This window comes from Sarcophilus harrisii, chromosome X (genome assembly GCF_902635505.1).
Source record: "Sarcophilus harrisii chromosome X, mSarHar1.11, whole genome shotgun sequence".
Classification (NCBI taxonomy): Eukaryota; Metazoa; Chordata; class Mammalia; order Dasyuromorphia; family Dasyuridae; genus Sarcophilus; species Sarcophilus harrisii.
The window spans coordinates 54,572,409-54,595,219 of NC_045432.1; the positions used below are offsets into that span (position 1 = coordinate 54,572,409).

Sequence of the window (22,811 nt, forward strand, 5' to 3'; positions counted from 1 at the left end):
GAAGGGGAGGAGGAAAAAGGGGAGAGAGATGGAGACAGACAATACGAGGCGGGGGTATGGAGACAGAGATGACGCGCGGGGTGGGGGGGGAGAAGGAGGGAGAGAGACAGAGATGACGCATTGGGGGGGGGAGGAGAGAGAGACAGAGACGACACAAAGGGGGAGAGAACAGGAAACAGAGTGTGAGTGTGTGCTAGTGTCAGTTTATGAGAGACAAAGTTTTAGGAGGCAAAGGCGGCGGGGGCGGGGAGGAGAGGATAGAGATCTCAGAATCCAAGAGTTTGCAGGGAGCTTGAAGATCCCGGAGATCAGAGGTACCCAAATGAAATAGAAACCCTTGGCACTGATCCATGTCCAGGGGCCCCCGGGGGCCACATATGCCTCCATGTGAATCGTGCCGAGATTGACTTTCACTATTCCCCCCAGAAGTTCCAATCTGCTTCGGCCCCGCCCCAGGGAACACGTGGTCAGGTGGCCGCTGCTCCCGACACCTCATTTGTCCAATCAAACTCAGGCTGAGAGGGGCGATGGTTTCCTTCCAGTCACAGGCGGAGCAAGAAAGAGTTGGCACTCGAGGCCCTCTGCCTCTCTATACTCTTTGCAATTTGGGAATCAATTGGAAAGTACTAGTCTGGGGGGCGGGGGGGGAGCAGGCTGCGAGGAAGGGACTATGCTTTCCTTACCACAATCCTCCATTTAGTCTACTACATGACTTCTCCAGGAAAGCTCAGCCCATTTTATAATTGGGAGCCTACTGGAAAATCTTCCCCGTTTTACCTAAGTTCGTATCAATGATAGGAACTTCTGCACCTTTGCAAAACCCGGCTCTCGGAGCAGGTAGTCCAGCTAGCCGGAGGAACTGACTTGGTCAGCAGTTACGGAGCAAAGGCTCTCGTTTCTCATTTTCAAATCTGCTCCATGGGGGGAGGGCAGCGGGAGGGACAGACCAGTCTTCACGCTAATTTTCAAATTCTGTGGAATGATATTCTTTGAAATAAAAACAAACTCGGTTCAAAATATGCCTCTTCCCCCAACGCCAGAAATGGCTCTAGCCCATGCTAGGAAGTGCCAGCTTTCTCTTCTCATTTCCCATTACCAAAGAGATCACTTTCCTCCAATCTATCCGGGGGGAAAATGCTAAATTAAATATTTTCTCCGAGGGTTTTGGGTTCAGAGTTCTCTGAAGAGGGCACCCCCATTCTGGGTAAATTCTCTTGTTCAGCTACTTTGGGGCCCAGCTCGGGGCCTTCCGCACTCCCGACCCTCCCATGCCAATTGTTTGAGTCGCTAAATCCGGGGCTTTGAACTTCGGACTTGGTTCATAATGACCCCAAGCCACTTGCCTGAGCTCCGGGGGATGTCCCGTCTCCACACTAGGAAGTTTGTTCATTCATTCTTTGACCGGACTTAATAGGACGGGAATTGATCGTAAGGGGCACGAAAGCTTGCCTTCAGAGCTGGGGGGGGGGGGGGAGGGAGGTTGAGCACGAGGACTCTCAGAGACTCCGTTGGCCAGCCGTGGGGCGCGGATCCTCCGGGGCAGGATTCTAGCTCCCGAGAATGCCCTCCTCGGGGCCCAAGCACGCCGGAGCAATGTCTTCCAGCAGCCGCCGCTCCTCCCCTTCCCCCCAGTAGCCATCAGTTGTCAAAGCTTTTATTGAGCGCCATCACCGTTTTCAGCACCCTCATTTAGAACTCCCTCCCGAGGACCTCTCCATTCGAATTTCAGGGCGCTTCAGACGCCCGGCCTTGCTCCGCCGCCCAGGGTCCTTCAGGCCCTTCCCGTGGAGCTGCGGGCAACAATCTCTCAGCCCGGGAGAGGTGGCTCCCAAAGTCAGGGCTTCCAAAGCCAAGCAGCGCCTCTCCGCCCTGGGGGGTGAAGGCAGCGAGTGGGGTCCTTTCTGCCTCCACACGCGATCTCCACCAACCTGGAAGGGGGCTCTGCTGGTTGTCCCCCATCTTATCCCACCCAGTCCCTCCTTCCAGTGTGCTAAACTGCCTCACCCCCTCCCTCCCAGCTGCCCTGCCCTTGCTTTTCCCGGGTCGGTGCTCCTCCTCTGGGCCTGGGCCCATTTATCCACAGCAGGGACTAGTCCATACCCTATTTTTGTCCCCTGGGCTCTTCTTTTTGATACTCTGCCCCGAGCCTTTCCCAGGGTCAGGGCAACAGAGCCGGAAGGGACTCGGGAGGCCACCGAGTCGCTTGGCCACAGAGGCCAAAGAGGAGGGGACCCGAGGCCCGCTCGGGAGGTCGAGCCCCCCTGCTGGGGGCTTGGACACAGCTCAGTAGAGGTGCTGGGATTCAGAATCAAGGCCTGGGTCCCAAACCGCGCCACTTTTTCCCCTTCATTCCCACTATCAGAGCAGGCTCACCTCCCTCCTCGCAGACCCGGCTGGATTTCTGGGGTTCCCTGGGCATTTTCCGAACAGGCTCCTTCATTTAGCAGCCCATCTTGCTCTCAAGGCCCCAAGGTCTCTCTCACAAAGTCAGCCCCACGGGAGTGGGGGTGGGGGGGTGTGTATTTACAATAAGAGAAACACCTTCACAAGCTCAGCTGCTTTCAATCAACTACTAAATAGCGGGATCCCATCTACCAGTTTTTTTTTGAAGGGCCAGGCTTTCGCAGCCACCACAGCTCACTGCATATATTGGCCATGATCTATCTCACGCTGGGCATTATTTTGCTTCCCAATGTGTAATTTCATTTGTGTTAGGGAACCCCATCTCTTAGAGGCAGCTAGGTGCCTCAGTGGAATAGAGCTGGGCCCGGAATCAGGAAGGCTTGAGTTCAAATGTGGCCTGGTGATCCAGGGCAAGCCACTTTTAACCTATTTCCCTTAGTCCACGGGAGAAGGAAATGGCAAACCACTTCAGCAAACCACTCTTGCCCAGAAGACCCCATGGGGTGACAAACGGGCACAATTGAACAACAGCTCCTTTTACAGACACAGATGGGCAGCCAGGCCGCACCTTAAGACCTCAAGGAGCTGCCAGGGGCTCCAAGAGCTTTAGGGGCTGGCCGACAACGGCCAAGCAAGTCTGTATCATAGGCTTCGGTACCTGGCACCCAACGGGTCTGGACTCCCCCCGCCCCCCATTTGTGCACAGACAGTAGGTGGCTTTTCCCACAGCCCCACCTCAACTGGGGAACGGAGCTGGAGCTGTGCCACCATCCATATTTATGAAATACCTACTAGGTCCTGAATAGAAGACAAAAGGTCACACAACACACACAGGCTCTGATGAAGTGTCCAATCTGAACGCAGCAGACCTGTTGGGAGAAATCTGAGGAGAAGGCGACTAATTTTTTGGGGGGGGGGTCAGGGAAGGCTTCACATGGAGGTAGAACCTGAGCTGGGCTTTTGAAAGAAGGGAGAGATTTTGGCAGTTACTCTGCCAAGAGGGGAAAGATCCATTCCTGGCATGAGGTTCACGCCATTCTAGCCAAATTGACCCACTGGTGGTTCTCATATGGGATGTTTTATCCCCCCTCCCACCTGGGACCTTTACCTATGAGTTTCTATCTTCCTTCTAGGTTCAGCTCACGTGACACCTCTGGTTCTCCTCACTGCTAGTATTTTCTTCCTGTCTCGTGCTTGTTCGCTTCTCTGTGTACAGGTGTACGTCACCCCCTTGACCCCAGTAGATTGTCGGTTCCTTGGCCGAAGGACCTAGTCTAGCACCCGGTCTCATTACCTGGCATGAAGAAGGAGCTCAGGGCCTCTATTCTATGGAAAGAATGATTAAATGAGTAAAAGCATAGAGCTGGGCTGGGGGGGGGGGGGGGAGGGCAAAACTGGGAATAGTACAGCCAGGGAAGGGTGGGAGAGAAGGCTAGGCCATGGGAAGTCGATACCCTCTTTTAACAAAAGAAGAAACTGAGACCTAAAGAGGTCAAGTGGGCCAGCCCAAGGTCACATGACTAGTAAAAAGCAGTTTTGGCGCTGTGTGAAATGGTTAAGGCCGAATAGGCAGGACTCTGCTTTTCTGTAGAGGTGTGTTAGCTCCATGGAAATGCTTAATCAGTTGCCTGTCGGGTACCTGATTGTATACTTTTTGAGGGCTCTACCTGGAAGAAGGCTTCACTCTTCTGTGGAATTGCCCATTTTATTGGTTCAGGTTGTGTGAGGGTCACCTGGTAAAGAGCATACGTTTGACATTGTTTCTGTTTATTTTGCCCAACCTGTGATTTCCTCGGTGTAAAAATCCCTCCACCCGTGCTGGGAGGTAGCTCTTTTGCAACTAAGTCTTAGAGAGTTGCCTAAAGCACCAGAGAATGATGGGCTCAGAATCACACAAACAGAGGGGGTCAGAGATAGGCTTTGGACTCGGGCCTTCTGGGTTTTCCCCTTCTCTGAGCGGAACACAGAAAGGATTTCAGCCTTGGGGTATGCTCTGCCTTCACCTCTAGTACTGAAGAGTTTTATTTGCCCCACAAACCACTAGGCCCATCATCTGACTTGTTACCACAGCCCTTCTACCCAAACTGAGTACCTGTATCTGTCATGCAGCGCAGAGAGGGATGGCTTCAAGTCCTCGGTGTTACTTGTTGAAAAGTCACCTCTATAACTATTTAACCAAATGACTTTCGGGGCCTCAGTTTCTTCACCGGTAACATGGAGAAGAAAACCATGGAGCCCTTAGTTTGTGACACTGTATTCCTGATCAGAGACCTAAACTCCACCTCCAAGGAACAGCAGCGAGGACGGTGTGCCACAGGGCTTAGTCGGCATCATAAGGCCTGGTTAGAGCACCAGCTCGACCCCTGCCTCGCTTTGGAACTTTGGGGTCAATGTTTGTTTCTGCCCTCTGGTTTCGTCTCTAGGAAACAGTAAGGGGTGGGGGTAGGGTGGGGGGGGAACAGAAGAGGTCAACAGTGGTTTCCAAGGTTCCCAGAACCCTAACATTCTGGGTTCTCTTTAGAGAACTGTCACCACTACTTGCTCAGTAGCGAGGAGTGGGGAGTCACGGAGACCTCCTCCTGCTGCTGGCTCTTCAGGTAAGCCATTTTCAGGGCTCCCAAGAAACAGGAAGGATTTAAAACGGAATGGGGAATGACTGGGAAGGAGCAGGCCAGAATGTGGGCACTGGCAAGGCCATTGGCTTGGTCAGTGTGTGCCATTTTTGGGGCCCGAGGGTTTCCTTCTACTGGGTGTGCAGGGGCCTTCACTGGACCTCTTCATTGGTGATTCCTTATGGTTTCATGGTCCTCCCTTACAATTTCATTTTATTTTAAACAGCTGGGAGTAGAGATTATGATTCCTAATAATTCTCTCTGTGAACGCTGACTGTGTACGGCCTTCAGCACACACAGGTGATGTCTGGCAATCGGGGAGGCTGGGTTTTCTAGCCATGGTTATGTCACTAACTGGGATCTGGGCAAGAGGCTGGGATTCCAAAACCAGGGAACAGAGTTTAGGTCCGTGGAAGTATAGCGAGATGTCGGGATAGGTGGGTACCTGCCTGCTACATGTATTAGAAGAGGTGACTTTGTACTCATTCATTAGGATAGCTTAGCCCTAGTGGATTGTTCCCCCAAGAAGCAGAACAGGGTCTCTGGGAGCTCTAAGGGGACTTGGAGATAATCTAGAATATACAGTTCAGAGATGAAAAAAGCCCTTTTCCCATGATGGCAGGCTGCTCTCTCAGTCACTGTTTATTTGAGTCTGACCATGTGTATTAAAAATCAATTTCCAATGCTGGGACTTTTCTAAAACCAAAGACTAGCAATCTTCATGGAAAGATACTCGCCAGTTTCTTTGCGGCAGGGGAGGGGATCCAGGGGCCCCCGTCCTCCCATCCCAACTAAGACAAACCAAAATTCAGATCTCCAAAGCTACTTCCTAACTTGTTTTATGCCATTCTCCCTTCTTGCAGCGAGAGAAGTGGAGACCGGAGACAGCGCAAGACATCGTGAACTTGCTGAAAAGGTGAGCTCACCCACCGTGGCCTTCCTGCCTGGTCCCCACCCCCACCCCACCCAATGTAACCACCTTCATTCCAGAACTCATATTATGGGGGAAACCAACTCCTACCTTAGAATTTTAGCAGCAGCAAGCATCTACCTGCCTGCCTAGCCTGCCTCCTTCCAATCTCTCTATCTCTGTTCCCATCTCTATCACACTAGCATCTATCTATACTACCTATGGAGCCTGCCTGTCTCCCCCGACTAATTTTTTGGTTATTGTTCAGTTGTTTCCATTGAGTAGAACTGTTTCGGGCCTAAATGGGGTTTCCTGGGCAAAGGTCCTGCAGGGGTTTGCCATTTCTTTCTACAGATCATTTTACAGATGAAGAAGCTGAGACAAAGAGGATGAAGTGACTTGACCGTGGTCACAAAGCTACCACTTGAGGCTGGGTTTGAACTCAGAAAGTTGTTTTCAAGCCCAGCACTACACTACCACCCAAGGGCTTCCCCCCTTCCTTCCTCTCTATTTCTCTATCTCTCCATTCACCTCTCTTTCCTTCTCTCTACCCCTCCTCCCCCCTCTCCCTTTCTCTCCCTCTCTTCTTATCTTTCTTCATTCTCTCTGCTTTCTCTCTCCTCTCTTTCACTCCCTCTCTTCCTTACTATTTCTCTACTTGTACTCTATCTCCTCTCCCCTTTTCTCTAGCCATCCTGCCCACCTATCTTTTTCTGTTTTTTTCCTCCTCTTTCTCTGTTCTTTCTCTCTTTACCTCTCTCTCCCTCCTTTTCTTCCTTATTTTCTATTTCTCTGCCTCTCCATTCTATGCTCTCTCCTCTCTAGCCCTCCTGCACACATTCTGTCTTTCTTTTTCTCTCTGTTTTCTCTCCTTTCTTTTCTCTCTCTTTACCGTCCTCTCCCCTCTTTTTCTCCTTCCTTCTCTTCCTTTCTCCATATTTCTCTACCTCTCCATTCTCCCCTTTCTCCTATCTCCTCCCCCTCTCTCTCTTTCCTCTTCTTTCTTTCTCAATCCCTCTTACTCACCATTCCTCTTCCTTTCCATTCTTCTATTTGTCTTTCTCTCTATCCTTACTTCCCACCCTCTTTCTTTCTTTCTCTCTCTCCCTCTTTCTGTCTTTCTTTTTCTTCTCTCTCTCTCTCTCTCTCTCTCTCTCTCTCTCCTTTTCTTACTCACCCTTCCTCTGCCTCTCTATTCTCCTATTTGTCTTTCTATCCTTACTCTCCCATCTTCCATCTTTCACTGTTTCTCTCTCCATCTCTGTGTTTTTCCCTCCTTTTTTTCTGTACTTTTTTTTCTTTCCCACATTCTGCTTCCTCTTTCTCTCACTCCTCTGCCTTATTCTCTCCTTTTTTTGCCACCTCTCACTTCTCACCTTTTTCCTTCTGTCTATTCCTTCTCCTCACTCTCTTTCTCTTTGGGTTTCTTTCCCTCTCTTCTTTTCTTTCTCTCCTCATTCTCTCTGGTTTCTCTCTCTCCCCTCTTTCTTTCTTTCCCTCCCTCTTTTCCTTACTATTTCTCTGCTTCTCCCTTCTCCACTCTCTCCTTCTCTCTAGCCCAGGGGTCCTCAAACTTTTTCAACAGGGGGCCAGTTCACCGTCCCTCAGACTGTTGGAGGGCCGGACTCTAGTAAAAACAAAAACTTTGTTTTGTGGGCCTTTAAATAAAGAAACTTCCTAACCCCGGGGGAGGGGGATAATCATCCTCAGCTGCCGCATCTAGCCCGCGGGCCTAGTTTGAGGACCCCTGCAGCCCCACTGCCCACCTACTGTCTTTTTTCTGTGTCTCTTTCCTCTTTCCCATTTCTTTCTCTTTACCTGTCCCTCCCTCTTCTTTGTCTCCCTTCTTTTCTTTCTTACTTTTTTCTTGCCCCTCAATTCTCGCTTTTCTATTTCTCTCTACCACCTCTCCCCACCCTCTCTTTCTTTCTCTCCTCTTTCTGTCTCATTTCTCTCTCTCCCTCTTTCTCTTTCTGAACCCCTCTTTCTTCCTCATTCTTTATTTCTCTGCTTCTCCCTTTTCCAGTCTCTCCTTCTCTCTAGCCTGACTGCACATCTTCTGGCTTTTTTTTGGTCTCTCTGTTTTTCACTCCTCTTTCCCTGTTCTTTCTCTCTTTACCTCTCTCTCCCCCTCTCTTTTACTCCCTTCTTTTCTTCCTTACTCTCTATTTATTATTCTGCCTTTCAATTCTTGCCTTTTTGCTTCTCTCTCCCCTCTCTTCTCACTCTTTCTCTTTCTGTTTCTCTCTCTCTCATCTTTCTCTCCTCATTCTCTCTGCTTTCTTTCCCCTCTCTTTCTCTCCCTCATTCTCTTCCTTACTCTCTATTTCTCTACCTTTCCTCTCTCCCCTCTCTTCTCTCTAGCCCCCCTGCCCACCTACTGTCTTTTTCTGCCTGTTTTTTTCTCCTTTCTCTGTTCTTTCTCTTTACCTCCCTCTCCCCCTTCTCTTTCTCTCCCTTCTTTTCTTTCTTACTCTCTCTCTTATTTGTACCTCTCAATTCTCGCTTTTCTTCTTTCCACAGCCTCTCCCCACCTTGTCTCTTTCTCTCCTTTTTCTGTCTCATTTCTCTCTCCCTCTTTCTAGCCCCCCTTTCTTCCTCATTCTCTATTTCTCTGCTTCTCCCTTCTCCACTCTCTCCTCCTATCCCGACTCCCCACCTTCTGTCTTCTTTTCTGTCTCTGTTTTCTCTCTTCTTTCTCTCTTTACATCACTCTCCCGCTTTCTTTTTGTTCCTTCTTTTCTTCCTTACTCTCTATTTATTATTCTGCCTCTCAATTCTCGCCTTTTTCCTTCTTTCTATCTGCTCTCCTCACTGTCTTTCTCTATTTCTCTCCCTCTCTTATCATTCTCTCCTCATTCTCTCTACTCTCTCTCACCTCTCTTTCTCTCCCTCCTTTTCTTCCTTATTTTCTATTTATTTTTCTGCCTTTTCCATTCAATGCTCTATCCTCCTCTCTAGACCCACTGCCCACATCGTCTTTCTTTTCCTGTCTCTGTTTTCTCTCCTTTCTCTTTTTTCTCTCTTTTTCTCTATCCTTCTCTCCCTTTCTCCTTCTTTCTGTTCCCTCCCCTCTCTCTGTTTCCTCTTTTCCCCTTCTTTCTTTCTCAAATCCCTTCATTACTTACCCTTCCTCTGCCTCTCCATTCTCCCATGTGTCTTTCTCTATCCTTACTCCCACCCTCCATCTTTCACTGTTTCTCTCTCCATCTCTCTGTCTTTCACTTCTTTTTCTCTATACATTTTTCTTTCCCACTTTCTGCTTCCTCTTTTTCTCACTCCTTCTATTCCTTATTCTCTCCTTTTTGCCACCTCTCAATTCTTGCCATTTTCCTTCTCTCTATCCCCTCTCCTCATTCTTTCTCTTTCTCTCCCTCTCATCTTTCTCTCCTCATTGTCTCTGATCTCTCTCTCTCCCTTTCTTCCTTACTCTCTATTTCTCTTCTCCTCTCTCCTTCTCTCTAGCCCCCTGCCCACCTACTATCTTTTTTATGTCTGTTTTTTTCTCCTCTTTCTGTGATCTTTCTCTCTTTACCTCTCTCTCCCCTTCTCTTTCGCTCCCTTCTTTTCTTTCTTACTCTCTCTTTTTTCCTGCCTCTCAATTCTCACCTTTCTCCTTCTCTTCACCACCTTCCTCCACCTTTTTTCTCTCCTCTTTCTGTCTCATTTTTCTCTCTTCCTCTTTCTCCCCTCTCTCGATCTTCTTTTTTTCTCATTCTCTCTATTTCTCTGCTTTTCCCTTTTCCACTTTCTTCTTCTCTCTATCCCTAGTTTCCATCTTCTGTCTTTTTTCTGTCTCTGTTTTTCTCTCCTTTCTGTTTTCTCTTTACCTCTCTCTCTCCCTGTTTTTGTCCCTTTTCTTCCTCACTCTCTATTATTCTGCCTCTCAATTCTCGCCCCTTCACTCTATCCCCTCTCCTCACTCTCTGTCTTTGTCTTTCTGTTTCTCTCCTTCTCTTCTTATCTTTCTCTCCTCATTCTCTCTGCTTCCTTTCTCGCCCTCACTCTTTTCCTTAATCTCTATTTCTCTACCTTTCCTCTCTCCCCTCTCTCCTTCTCTCTAGCCCCCCTGACCACCTACTGTCCTTTTCTATTTTTCTCCTTTTTCTCTGTTCTTTCTCTCTTTACCTCCCTCTCCCCCTCTCTTTCTCTTCCTTTTCTTTCTTACTCTCTTTTTCTACAACTCAATTCTCACCTTTCTCTTTTTCTCTACCACCTCTCCCCACCCTTTCTCTTTCTCTCCTCTTTCTGTCTCATTTCTCTCTCCCTCTTTCTCCCCTCTCTTTCTATCCCCCTTTCTTCTTCATTTCTCTGCTTCTCCCTTCTCCACTCTCTCTCCTCTTTAGCCCGACTCCCCATCATCTGTTTTTTTTCTGTCTGTTTTTCACTCCTCTTTCTCTGTTCTTTATCTTTACCCCTCTCTCCCCCTGTTTTTGTCCCTTCTTTTCTTCCTTATTCTCTATTCTGCCTCTAAATTCTTGCCTTTTTCCTTCTCTCTATCCCCTCTCCTCACTCTCTATTTCTCTCCCTCTCTTTTTATCTTTCTCTCCTCACTCTCTGCTTTCTCTCTCTCCCTTCTGTCTTTCACTCCCTCCCTCTCTTTACTCTCTATTTCTCTACCTCTACTCTATACCCTCTCCCCTTTTCTCTAGCTTCCCTGCCCACCTACTGTCTTTTTATGTTTTTTCTCCTCTTTCTTTGATCTTTCTCTCTTTACCTCTCTCTTCCTTCTCTTTCTCTCCCTCCTTTTCTTCTTTATTTTCTCTATTTCTCTGCCTCTCCATTCTATGCTCTCTCCTTCTCTTTAGCCCCCCTGCCCACATTCTTTCTTTCTTTTTCTGTCTCTTGGTTTTCTCTTTTCTCTTTTTACCTCTCTCCCCCCTCTCTTTCTCCTTCCTTCTCTCTTCCTTTCTCCATATTTCTCTATCTCTCCATTCTTCCCTTTCTCCTTTCTATCCACTCCCCATCTCTTTTTTCTTCTTTTTATCTTCTTACTTTCTCAATCCCTTCCTTACTCACCCTTCCCTGCCTCTCTATTCTCCCATTTGTCTTTGTATCCTTACTCCCACCCTCCGTCTTTCACTTTTTCTCTCTCCATCTCTCTTTCACTCCTTTTTCTCTGTAACTTTTTCTTTCCCACTCTCTGCTTCCTCTTTCTCTCACTCCTTCTATGCCTTATTCTCTTTTTTTTTTGCCACCTCTCAATTCTTGCCCTCTTCCTTCTCTCTCTCCTCTCTCCTCACTCTCTGTCTTTCTGTTTCTCTTCCTTTCTTACCTTTCTCTCCTCATTCTTTCTGCTTTCTGTCTCTCTCTCCCTCCTTCTCTCTAGCCCCCCTGCCCACCTACTGTTTTTTTCTGTCTCTGGTTTTTTCTCCTCTTTTTCTATTCTTTCTCTCTTTACTTCTCTCCCCTTCTTTCTCTCCCTTCTTTTCTTTCTTACTCTCTTTTTCTGCCTCTCAGTTCTCACCATTCTCCTTTTCTTTACCACCTCTCCCCACTCTCTCTTTCTCTCCTCTTTGTCTCATTTCTCTCTCTCCTTTTTTCTTCCCTCTTTCTATCCCCCTCTTTCTTCCTACTTTATTTCTCTACTTCTCCCTTCTCTACTCTCTCTCCTCCTCTCTATCCTTACTCCTCATCTTCTATCTTTTTTTCTGTCTCTGTTTTTCTGTTCTTTTTCTCTTTACCTCTCCCTCTCCCTCCCTTTCTTTTTTCCTCCTTTCTTTTCTTCCTTACTCTCTATTTATTACTCTGCCTCTCAATTCTCACCTTTTTCTTTCTCTTTATAACCTCTTCTCACTCTTTCTTTCTGTTTCTCTCCCTTTTCTTATGATTCTCTTTTCATTCTCTCTGCTTTGTCTCTCTCCCCCTCTTTTTCTCCCTCTCTCTCTTCCTTACTCTCTATTTTTCTACATCTCCTCTCTCCAGCCCCCTTCCAGATACTGTCTTTTTCTGTCTCTCTTTTTTCTCTCCTCTTTCTCTGTTCTTTCTCTTTTTACCTGTCCCTCCCCCTTCTCTTTCTCACCCTTCTTTTCTTTCTTACTCTTTTTTTCTGCCCCTCAATTCTCACCTTTTTCCTTCTCTCAACCTCTTCTCCCCATCCTCTCATTTCTCTCCTCTTTCTGTCTCATTTCTCTCTCTCCCTCTTTCTCCTCTCTCTCTATCCCTTTCTTTCCCCCTCATTCTTTATTTCTCTGCTTCACTCTTCTCCACTCTCTCTCTTCTCTATTCCTACTCCCCGTCTTCTGTCTTTTTTCTGTCTCTCTTTGTTTTTCTCTCCTCTTTCTCTGTTTTTTCTCTCTTTACCTCTCTTCCCCTCTCTTTTTGTCCCTTCTTTTCTCCCTTACTCTATTATTCTGTCTCTCTATTCTCGTTTATCCTTCTAAGGCCTCTGCCTTTCTCTCTCTCTCATTTCTCTGTCTCCGTCTTTCTTCCCTCTATCTTTCTATCCCCCTTTTCTTCTTTTTTCTTTTCCTCTCCCTTTTCAACTCTTCTCTTCTTCTCTCTAGCCTCCATGCCCATCTTTTTTCTTTCGTCTCTGTTTTTCTCTCCCTTTCCCACTTCTTTCTCTTTTATCTCTCTCTGCTTCTTTTTCTCCCTTTTCTTTCTTACTATTTCTTTTTTCCTGCCTTTCTCCTTCTTTCTACTGCCTTTCCCCACACCCTCTTTCTCTTTCTCTCCTCTTTTTGTCTTATTTCTTTCTCTTCCTTTTCCCCTTCTTTCTATCCCCCTCTTTCTTCCTCATTCTCTCTTTATTTCTCTACTTCTCCCTTCTCCACTCTCTTTCCTTCTCTCTATCCCTCCTCCCCATCTTCTTTTTCTTTTGTGTCTCTGTTTTCTCTCCTTTTTCTCTGTTCTTTCTCTTTTCCCCTCTTCCCTCTTTTTGTCCCTTCTTTTCTTTCTCACTCTCTATTTATTATTCTGCCTTTCAATTCTTGCCTTTTCCCTTCTCTCTACCCTCTCTCCTCACTCTCTGTCTCTTTCCCTCTCTTCTTATCTTTCTCTCCTTGTTCTCTCTTCTTTCTCTCTCCCTCTTTCTTCCATGGCTCTTTCTCACTCTCCTTTTCTTCCTTATTCTTTCTTTATTTCTCTGTCTCTCCATTTTATATTGTCTCTCCTTGTCTCTATCCTCACACCCCATCGTTTGTCTCTTTTTCTCTCTTTCTCTCCCTTTTCTTCCTTACTCTATTATTCCACCTCTTGGTCCTTGCCTTTTTCCTTCTCTCTACCTCCTCTCCTTACTCGCCTGGCTTTCTCTTTCTGTCTCTCTTCCTCTCTTGTATTTCTTTACTCATTCTCTCTACTTTCTCCCTTCTCTCTCTCTCTCTCTCTCTCTCTCTCTCTCTCTCTCTCTCTCTCTATATATATATATATATATATATATATAAATCTACCTTTCAACTATCCCCTCTCTCCTTTTTTTCTAGCCCATCTCTCCACTCTCTTGTTCTTTCTTTCTTCCTCTTTTATTTCCTTGTTCTCTCTCCTTTCTCTCTCTCCCTCTTTCTCATCTCTCTCCTTCTCTCTACCCTCTCTCTTCACCCTGTCTTTCTCTTTCTCTCATTTCTCTGTCTCCCTCTTTCTTCCCTTTCTCTTTCTATCCTTCCCTTTCTTCCTTTCTCTATTTCTCTTCTTCTCCCTTTTTAACTCTTCTTTTCTTCTCTCTAGCTCCCATGCCCATCTTTTGCCTTCTTTTCTATCTCTCTGTTTTTCTCTCCTCTTTCCCATTTCTTTCTCTCTTTCTCTCTCCCCTTCTCTCTCTCCCTTTTCTTTCTTACGCCTTCTTTTTTCCTGCCTCTCAATTCTCGCCTTTCTCCTTCTCTCTACTGCCTCTCCCCATCCTCTCTCTCTCTTTCTCTCCTCTTTCTGTCTCATTTCTCTCTCTTCCTCTTTTTCCGTTCCTTCTATCCCCCTCTTTCTTCTTCATTCTCTCTTTATTTCTCTGCTTCTTCCTTCTCCACTCTTTCCTTCTATCCCTCCTCCCCATCTTTTTTTGTCTGTTTTCTCCTCTTTCTCTGTTCTTTCTCTTTTCCCCTCTTCCCTCTTTTTGTCCCTTCTTTTCTTCCTTACTCTCTATTTATTATTCTGCCTTTCAGTTCTTGCCTTTTCCCTTCTCTCTACCCTCTCTCCTCACTCTCTGTCTGTCTCTTTCCCTCTCTTCTTATCTTTCTCTCCTTGTTCTCTCCTCTTTCTCTTTCCCTCTTTCTTCCATGGCTTTTTCTCATTCTCATTTTCTTCCTTATTCTTTATTTCTCTGTCTCTCCATTTGATACTGTCTCTCCTTGTCTCTATCCCCACACCCCACCGTCTGGCTTTTTTCAGTCTTTCTGTTTTTCTCTCTCTCCCTTCTTTTCTTCATTACTCTATCATTCCACCCCTCAGTTCTTGCCTTTTTCTTTCTTTTTACCCCCTCTTCTTACTCTCTTCTGTTTCACTTTCTGTCTCTCTCTCCCTCTCTTCTTATCTTTCTCTTCTCATTCTCTCTACTTTCTCCCTCTCTTCTTATCTTTCTCTTCTCATTCTCTCTACTTTCTCCCTCCCTTCTCTTTTTCTCTCCCTCTCTATATCTACATTTCAACCATCCCCTCTCTCCTTTTTTCTAGCCCACCTTCCCACTCTCTCTTGTTCTCTTTGTCTTTTTCCCTCTTTATTTCCTTGTTCTCTCTCATTTCTCTCCCTCTTTTTTGTCTCTCTCTTTCTCTCTACCGCCTCTCCTTACTCTGTCTTTCTCTTTCTCTCTCCCTTTCTTCTTATCTTTCTCTCTTCATTCTCTCATTTTTTCCTTCTGCCCCCCCTCTCTTTTCTTTTCTCTCTAATATCTACCTTTCTATCATACCATCTCTACTTCTCTCTAGCTGCCCTCTCCACCCTTACTCTTTCTGTCTCTCTCCCTCTTTCTCCTGTCTCTTTCTCTTGTTTCTTTCTTCTTTTTCTCTTCTCTCTTTCTCTATCCCTTCCTTACTCACTCTTTCACTGCCACTCCATTCTCCCATATGTGTCTTTCTCTTTATCCTGACTCCCACCCTCCATCTTTTACTCTTTTTCTCTCTCCATCTCTCTGTCTTTCTCTCCCTTTTCTGTACTTTTTTCTTTCCCACTCTCTGCTTCCTCTTTCTCCTCCTTATTCTCTTGTTCTTTTGCTATCTCTCAATTCTTGTCCTTCTCCTTCTAAGGCCTCTCTTCACCCTTTGTCTTTTTCTTTCTCCTTCTTTTTTCCCTCTCTCTTCCTATCCCCCTTTTCTTCTTTCCTCTGTATTTCTCTGCCTCTCTCTTTTCTACTCTCTCTTCTTCTCTCTAGCCCTGCTGCCCATCTTTTTTCTTTTTTCTGTCTCCCTTTCTGTTTTTCTTTCTTCTTTCCCATGTCTTTCTCTCTTTCCCTCTCTCCCTTCTCTTTTTCTCCTATCTTTTCTTTCTCTCTTTTTTCCTGCCTCTTAATTCTCACCTTTTTCCTTCTCTCTACTGCTTCTCCCCACCCTCTCTTTCTCTTCTCTTTTTGTCTCATTTCTCTCTCCCTGTTTCTCCTCTTTTTCTCATCTTCTTTCCTACTCATTCTTTATTTCTCTCCTTTTCCCTTCTCTACTCTCTCTCTCTATCCATACTCCCCATGTTCTGTCTTTTTTTGTCTGTTTTTCTCCTCTTTCTCTGTTCTTTCTCTCTTTACCTCTCTCTCCCCTTCTCTTTTTGTCCCTTCTTTTCTTCCTTACTCTCTATTATTCTGTTTCTCTATTCTCGCCTTTATCCTTCTAAGGTCTCTCTTCACCCCCTGTCATTTTCTTTCTCTCTCATTTCTCTATCTTCCTCTTTCTTCACTTTCTCTTTCTATCCCCCTTTTCTTCCTTTATCTTTATTTCTCTTCTTCTCCCTTTTCGACTCTTCTTCTCTCTAGCCCTCCTGCCTATCTTCTGTCTTGTTCTTCTGTCTCTGTGTTTTTTCTCTCCTCTTTCCCACTTCTTTCTCTCTTTAACTCTTTGCCCTTCTCTTTCTTTCCCTACTTTTTTTTCTTACTTGTATTTTCCTGCCTCTCAATTCTCGCCTTTCTCCTTCTCTCTACTGCCTCTCCTCATCCTCTCTCTTTCTTTCTGTCTCATTTCTCTCTCTTCCTCTTTTTCTGTTCCTTCTATCCCCCTCTTTCTTCCTCATTCTCTCTTTATTTCTCTGCTTCTTCCTTCTCCACTCTTTCCTTCTATCCATCCTCCCCATCTTTTTTTGTCTGTGTTTTCTCCTCTTTCTCTTTTCCCCTCTTCCCTCTTTTTGTCCCTTCTTTTCTTCCTTACTCTCTATTTATTATTCTGCCTTTCAATTCTTGCCTTTTCCCTTCTCTCTACCCTCTCTCCTCACTCTCTGTCTGTCTCTTTCCCTCTCTTCTTATCTTTCTCTCCTTGCTCTCTCCTCTTTCTCTCTCCCTCTTTCTTCCATGGCTTTTTCTCATTCTCATTTTCTTCCTTATTCTTTATTTCTCTGTCTCTCCATTTGATACTGTCTCTCCTTGTCTCTATCCCCACACCTCATCGTCTGGCTTTTTTCAGTCTTTCTGTTTTTCTCTCTCTCCCTTCTTTTCTTCATTACTCTATCATTCCACTCTTCAGTTCTTGCCTTTTTCTTTCTTTTTACCCCCTCTTCTTACTCTCTTCTGTTTCTCTTTCTGTCTCTCTCTCTCTTATCTTTCTCTTCTCATTCTGTCTACTTTCTCCCTCCCTTCTTTTTTTCTCTCCCTCTCTATATCTACATTTCAACCATCCCCTCTCTCCTTTTTTCTAGCCCACCTTCCCACTCTCTTTCATTCTCTTTGTCTTTCTCCCTCTTTATTTCCTTGTTCTCTCTCATTTCTCTCTCTCCCTCTTTTTTGTCTTTCTCCTTCTCTCTACCTCCTATCCTTATTCTGTCTTTCTCTTTCTCTCTCCCTTTCTTATCTTTCTCTCTTCATTCTCTCATTTTCTCCTTCTGCCCCCCTCTCTTTTCCTTTCTCTCTAATCTCTACCTTTCTATCATATCATCTCTCCTTCTCTCTAGCTCCCTTCTCCACACTTACTCTTTCTGTCTCTCTCCCTCTTTCTCCTGTCTCTTTCTCTTGTTTCTTTCCTCTTATTCTCTTCTCTATCTATCCCTTCCTTACTCACTCTTTTGCTGCCACTCCATTCTCCCATATGTGTCTTTCTCTTTATCCTGACTCCCACCCTTTGTCTTTTACTCTTTTTCTCTCTTCATCTCTCTGTCTTTTTCTTCTTTTTCTGTACTTTTTTTCTTTCCCACTCTCTGCTCCCTCTTTCTCTTCCTTATTCTCTTGTTCTTTTACTACCTCTCAATTCTTGTCCTTCTCCTTCTAAGACCTCTCTTCACCCTTTGTCTTTCTCTTTCTCTCTCATTTCTCTGTCTCCTTCTTTTTCCCTCTCTCTTCCTATCCCCCCTTTTCTTCTTTCCTCTGTATTTCTCTGCTTCTCTTTTCCACTCTCTCTTCTTCTTTCTAGCCCCCCTGCCTGTCTTTTGTCTTTTTTCTATCTCCCCTTTTGTTTTTCTTGCTTCTTTCCCATGTCTTTCTCTCTTTACCTCTCTCCCCCTTCTTTTTCTCTCTCTCAATTCTCTTTCTCTCTCAATTCTCACCTTTTTCCTTCTCTCTACTGCCTCTCCCCACCCTCTCTCTTTCTCTCCTCTGTCTCATTTCTCTCTCTTTTTCTCATCTTCTTTCCTACTCATTTATTTCTCTCCTTTTCCCTTCTCTATTCTCTCTTTCTATTCATACTCCCCATGTTCTGTTTTTTTGTCTGTTTTCCTCATCTTTCTCTGTTCTTTCTCTCTTTACTCTCTGTCCCCCCTCTTTTTGTCCCTTCTTTTCTTCCTTACTTTCTATTTATTATTCTGTCTCTCTATTCTCGCCTTTATCCTTCTAAGGCCTCTCTTCACCCCTTGTCTTTCTCTTTCTCTCTCATTTCTCTATCTTCCTCTTTCTTCCCTCTCTCTTTCTATCCCCCTTTTCTTCCTTTCTCTTTCTTTATTTCTTTGCTTCTCTCTTCTCCACACTATCTCCTTCTCTCTAGCCCAATCCCCCATATTCTGTTTTTTGTGTCTCTCTGTTTTTCACTCCTCTTTCTCTGTTCTTTCTCTTAACCTCTCTCCCCCTCTCTTTTTGTCCCTTCTTTTCTTCCTTACTATTATTCTATTTCTCAATTCTCACCCTTTTCTTTCTCTCTATCCCCTCTCCGTACTCTGTCTTTCTCTTTCTGTTTCTCTCCCCCTCTTATCTTTCTCTCGTCATTTTCTCTGCTTTCTCTCTCTCCCCCTCTCTCCTTTTCTCTAGCCCCTCTGCCCACCTATGGTCTTTTTCTGTCTCCCTGTTTATTTCTCCTCTTTCTCTGTTCTTTCTTTACCTGTCTCTCCCCCTTCTCTTTCATTCCCTTTTTTCTTTCTTACTATTTTTCTATTTTTCTGCCTGTCAATAATTTCTTTTCTCCTTTCCTCTAATGCCTCTCCCCATACTCTCACTTTCTCTTTTTCTCCTCTTTCTGTCTCATTTCTCTCTCTCTCTTTCTCCCCTCTCTTTCTATCCCCATCTTTCTTCCTCATTCTCTCATTATTTCTCTGCTTCTCCCTTCTCCACTCTCTCTCCTTCTCTCATCCCTAACTCCCCATCTGTTTTTTTCTCTCTGTTTTTCTCTCCTCTTTTCCTGTTCTTTTTCACTCTATCTCTCTCTCCCCTTCTCTTTTTGTCCCTTCTTTTCTTCCTTATTCTCTATTTATTATTCTGCCTCTCTTTTCTTGTCTTTATAATTCTAAGGCCTTTATTTACCTTCTGTCTTTCTATTTCTCTGTCTTCTTCTTTCTTCCCTTTCTCTTTCTATCCCCCCTTTTCTTCCTTTCTCTTTATTTTTCTTCCTCTCCCTTTTCAACTCTTCTTCTCTCTAGCCCCCATGCCATTCTTTTGTCTTCTTTTGTGTCTCTTTCTGTTTTTCTCTCCTCTTTCCCACTGTTTTCCATCTTTTTCTCTCTCTCCTTCTCTTTCTTTCCCTTCTTTTCTTTCTTTTTCCTGCCTCTCAATTCTCACCTTTTTCCTTCTCTCTACTGCCTCTACCCACCCTCGCTCTTCTTCTTCTTCCTCATTCTCTATTTCTCTTTTTTCTCTCTTCTCCACTCTTTCCTTCTCTCTAGTCCTAGTCCCCATTTTCTTTCTTTTTCTTCTGTCTCTCTGTTTTCTCTCTCTTTCCTACTTCTTTCTCTCTTCATCTCCCTCCCCTTCCTCTCCATTCTTTTCTTTCTTACTCTTTCTTTTTTTCTGACTCTCAATTCTTGCCTTTCTCCTTCTACCACCTCTTCCCACCCTCTCTCTTTCTCTCCTTTCTGTCTCATTTCTCTCCCTCTTTCTCCCCTCTCTCTTTCTATCCCCTTATTTCTTCCTCTTTCTTTATTTCTCTGCTTCTTCCTTCTGCACTCTCTCTTTCTGTCTATCCCTACTCCCCATCTTCTCTCTTTTTTGTCTCTGTTTTTCTCTCCTCTTTCTCTCTTTACTTCTCTCTCCCACTCTTTTTGTCCTTTCTTTCTTCCTCACTTTCTGTTTATTATTCTGCCTCTCAATTTTTGCCTTTCTTCTTCTCTCTACCCCCTCTCCTTACTCTTTCTCTTTATATTTCTCTCCCTCTTCTTATCTTTCTCTTTTCAGTCTCTGTTTTCTCTCCCTCCCTCTCTTCCTTACTCACTCTCTATTTGTCTCTCCTCTTTCTCCTTCTCTCTATCCCCCCTGCCCACCTTCTCTCTTTTCTCTCTATCCCTCCTGTTTCTTTCTCTTTACTTCTCTGCCTCTTCATTCTCCCATCTGTCTTTCTCTCTATCCTTACTCCTCACTCTATTTCTCTGTCCTTGTCTACCTGTCTTTCTCTCCTTTTTCTCTTTCCCATTCTGCTCCCTCTTTTTTTCACTCCTTGTGTTCCTTATTCTCTCATTCTTTTGCCACTTCTCAATTCTCTTCTTCTCTCTACCCCTGCTCCTCACTTTCCATCTTTCTCTTTTTGTCTCTCTGCATCTCTTCTTATCTTTCTCTCCTTGTTTTCTGCTCTCTCTCTCTCTCTCTTTTTCTGTCCCCATCTCTCTTTTCTCTCTCCATTTCTACTCTCTACTCTCTCCTTCTCTCTAGCATACCTTCCCACCCCCAGTCTTTCTCTTTCTCTCCTTGTTCCCTCTCCTTTCTCTCTCTCCCCCTCTTTTTCCATGGCTCTTTCTTACCCTTCTTTTCTTCCTTACTCTTTTTTTTTATTTCTCTGCCTCTCCCCTCTTCACTCTCTCTCCTTCTCTCTATCCCTTCTCCCCTCTCTCTTTCTTTCCTCTTTTTCTTTTTTCTCGCTCTCTGGATCCTTGCCTTAGTCACCGTTTCTTTGAATCTCCATTCTCCCATCTGTCTATCCTTACTCCCCATCTTCTTGCTTTCTCTCCATTTCTCTCTCCATCTTTCCCTATGTTTCTCTCCTTTTTTTCTTTCCCACTCTCTGTTCCCTCTTTCTCTCCCTCATTTTCTTCCTTATTCTCTCCTTCTTTTGCCAGCTCTCCATTCTTGCCTTTCTCCTTTTCTCTAAGGCCTCTCTCCACCCTCTATCTTTCTCTTTCTCTCTCATTTCTCTGTCTCCCTCTTTTTCCCTCTCTCTTTCTATCCCCCTTTTATTCCTTTCTTTTTATGTCTCTGCCTGTTCCTTCTCCACTCTCTTCTTCTCCTAGCCCTCTGCCCATCTTTTGTATTTTTTGTCTTTTTTTCACATCTTTTTACCACTTCTCTCTCTCTTTACCTCTCTCCCCATCTTTCTCTCCCTTCTTTTCTTTATTACTCTCTCTTTTTTTCTGCCTCTCAATTCTCACCTCTCTCTCTACTGCCACCCTTTCTCTTTTTCTTTTTCTCCTCTTTCTGTCTCATTTCTCTCTCTACCTCTTTCTCCTCTCTCTTTCTATGCCTTTATTTCTTCCTCTTTCTTTATTTCTCTGCTTCTCCCTTCTCCACTCTCTCCTTCTCTCTATCCCTACTCCCCATCTTCTGTCTTTTTTCTGTCTCTCTGTTTTTCTCTCCTCTTTCTCTCTTTACCTCTATCCCCCCTCTTTTTGTCCTTTCTTTCTTCCTTACTCTCCATTTATTATTCTTCTCAATTCTCCCCTTTCTTCTCTCTACCATTCTCCCCACCCTCTGTCTTTCTCTCTCTCTCCATGTCTTTTCTTTCTGTTTTTCTCTTCTTTATTTCTCTCCTTCCTTCTAGAAGCCCCATGTCTTTTTCTCATTTTTTCCTTACTCTCTATTTTTTTTACCTCTCAGTTCATGCCTTTTTCCTCCTAGCTTTTCTCATTCTTTGTCTTTCTCTTTCTCTCTCCTTCTATTTCTCTCCTCATTCTGTCTACTTTCTCTCTCTTCCCTCACTTTATCTCCCTTCCTCTCTTCCTCATTTTCTCTCTATATCTCTACTTTTGTACCGTCCCTCTCTACTTCTCTCTAGCCCCCCCATCCACCTAACATCTTTCTCTTGCCCTTTTTCTTTCCTTTTTCTCTCTTCTTTCTCCCTCTCCCTGCCTCTTCTTTTTATCCCGATCCTTTTCTTCCTTTCTCTCTATTTCTCTGCCTCTTCATTCCCCCTTTTCTCCTCTCCATCTTTTCTCCCTACCCTCCCTCTTTCTTTCCTCTTTTTCTGTTCTTTCTCTCTATCCCTTCCTAACTCACTCTTTCTCTGCCTCTCCATTCTCCCATGTGTCTTTTTCTCTATCCTTACTCCCACCCTTCATTTTTTACTCTGTTTCTCTCTCTATCTCTCCCTGTCTTTCCCTCCTTTTTCTGGGTGTTTTTTTTCTTTCACACTGCTTCCTCTTTCTATCACTTCTTTTGCTTATTCTCTCATTCTTTTGCCAGCTCTCAATTCTCCCATATTTTCTTTGCTCTAGTCTCCCACTCTCCCCATCCTCTAGCTTTCTTTTTCTGTTTTTTCTTTTTTTTCTCTCTTTACTTCTCTCTCACCCTTCTCTTTCTCTCCCTCTTTTTCTTCCTTACTCTTTCTTTATTTCTCTGCCTCTCTCTTCTCCACTGTCTCTCCTTCTCTCTGTCCCCACTCCCCATCTTTTTCTCTGTTTTTCTATCCTCTTTCTCTCACTTCTTTTCTTTCTTAGTCCCTATTTTTCTGCATCTCATTTCTCGCCTTTCTCCTGATCTCTATCTCCTCTCCTCACTCCCTATTTTTGTCTTTCTGTCTCTCTCCCTCACTTTCTTTCCTCTTTCTCTCTTGTGTCTCTCTTCCCTCTCTTTTCTCTCCTTTTCTTCCTTTCTCTTTTTTTTCTGCCTCTCAATTCTTGTCTCTCTCCTTTTCTCTAGCCTCCCTCTCTGTTTTATTTTAAACAGCTGGGGTAGAGATTATGATTTCTAATAATTCTCTCTGTGAGCTGACTGTAATGCAGGCCTTCAGCACACACAGATGATGTCTGTGGCAATCAGGAGGCTGGGTTTTCTAGCCATGGTTATATCACTAACAGGATCTGGGCAAGAGGCTGGGATTCCAAAACCGGGAACAGAGTTTGGGTCCGTGGGAGAGTAGCGGATGTCAGGATGGGTGGGTACCTACCTGCTACATGTATTAGAAGAGGTGACTTTTGTACTCATTCATTAGGATGGCTTAGCCCTAGTGGATTGTTCCCCAAGAAGCAGAACAGGGTCTCTGGGAGCTCTAAGGGGACTTGGAGATAATCTAGAATACAGTTCAGAGATGAAAAAAGCCCTTTTCCCATGATGGCAGGCTGCTCTCTCAGTCACTGTTTATTTGAGTCTGACCATGTGTATTAAAAATCAATTTCCAATGCTGGGACTTTTCTAAAACCAAAGACTAGCAATCTTCATGGAAAGATACTCGCCAGTTTCTTTGCGGCAGGGGAGGGGATCCAGGGGCCCC

At 44.8% G+C, this 22,811-nt stretch overlaps 2 long non-coding RNA genes across 2 annotated transcripts; one reads left to right on the forward strand and one right to left on the reverse strand.

The window, feature by feature from the left end:
• Positions 1-245: 245 nt before the first annotated feature.
• Positions 246-4,792, reverse strand: LOC116420311. Its single transcript, XR_004230605.1, has 5 exons — positions 4,496-4,792; positions 4,071-4,136; positions 3,512-3,729; positions 3,196-3,272; positions 246-1,869 (listed from the first exon to the last, which is right to left on the reverse strand). It is a non-coding gene; the product is annotated as an uncharacterized LOC116420311 (long non-coding RNA).
• A 1-nt stretch (position 4,793) lies between these two features.
• LOC116420312 lies at positions 4,794-5,950 on the forward strand. Its single transcript, XR_004230606.1, has 3 exons — positions 4,794-5,000; positions 5,242-5,315; positions 5,879-5,950. It is a non-coding gene; the product is annotated as an uncharacterized LOC116420312 (long non-coding RNA).
• The last annotated feature ends 16,861 nt before the right edge of the window (positions 5,951-22,811 follow it).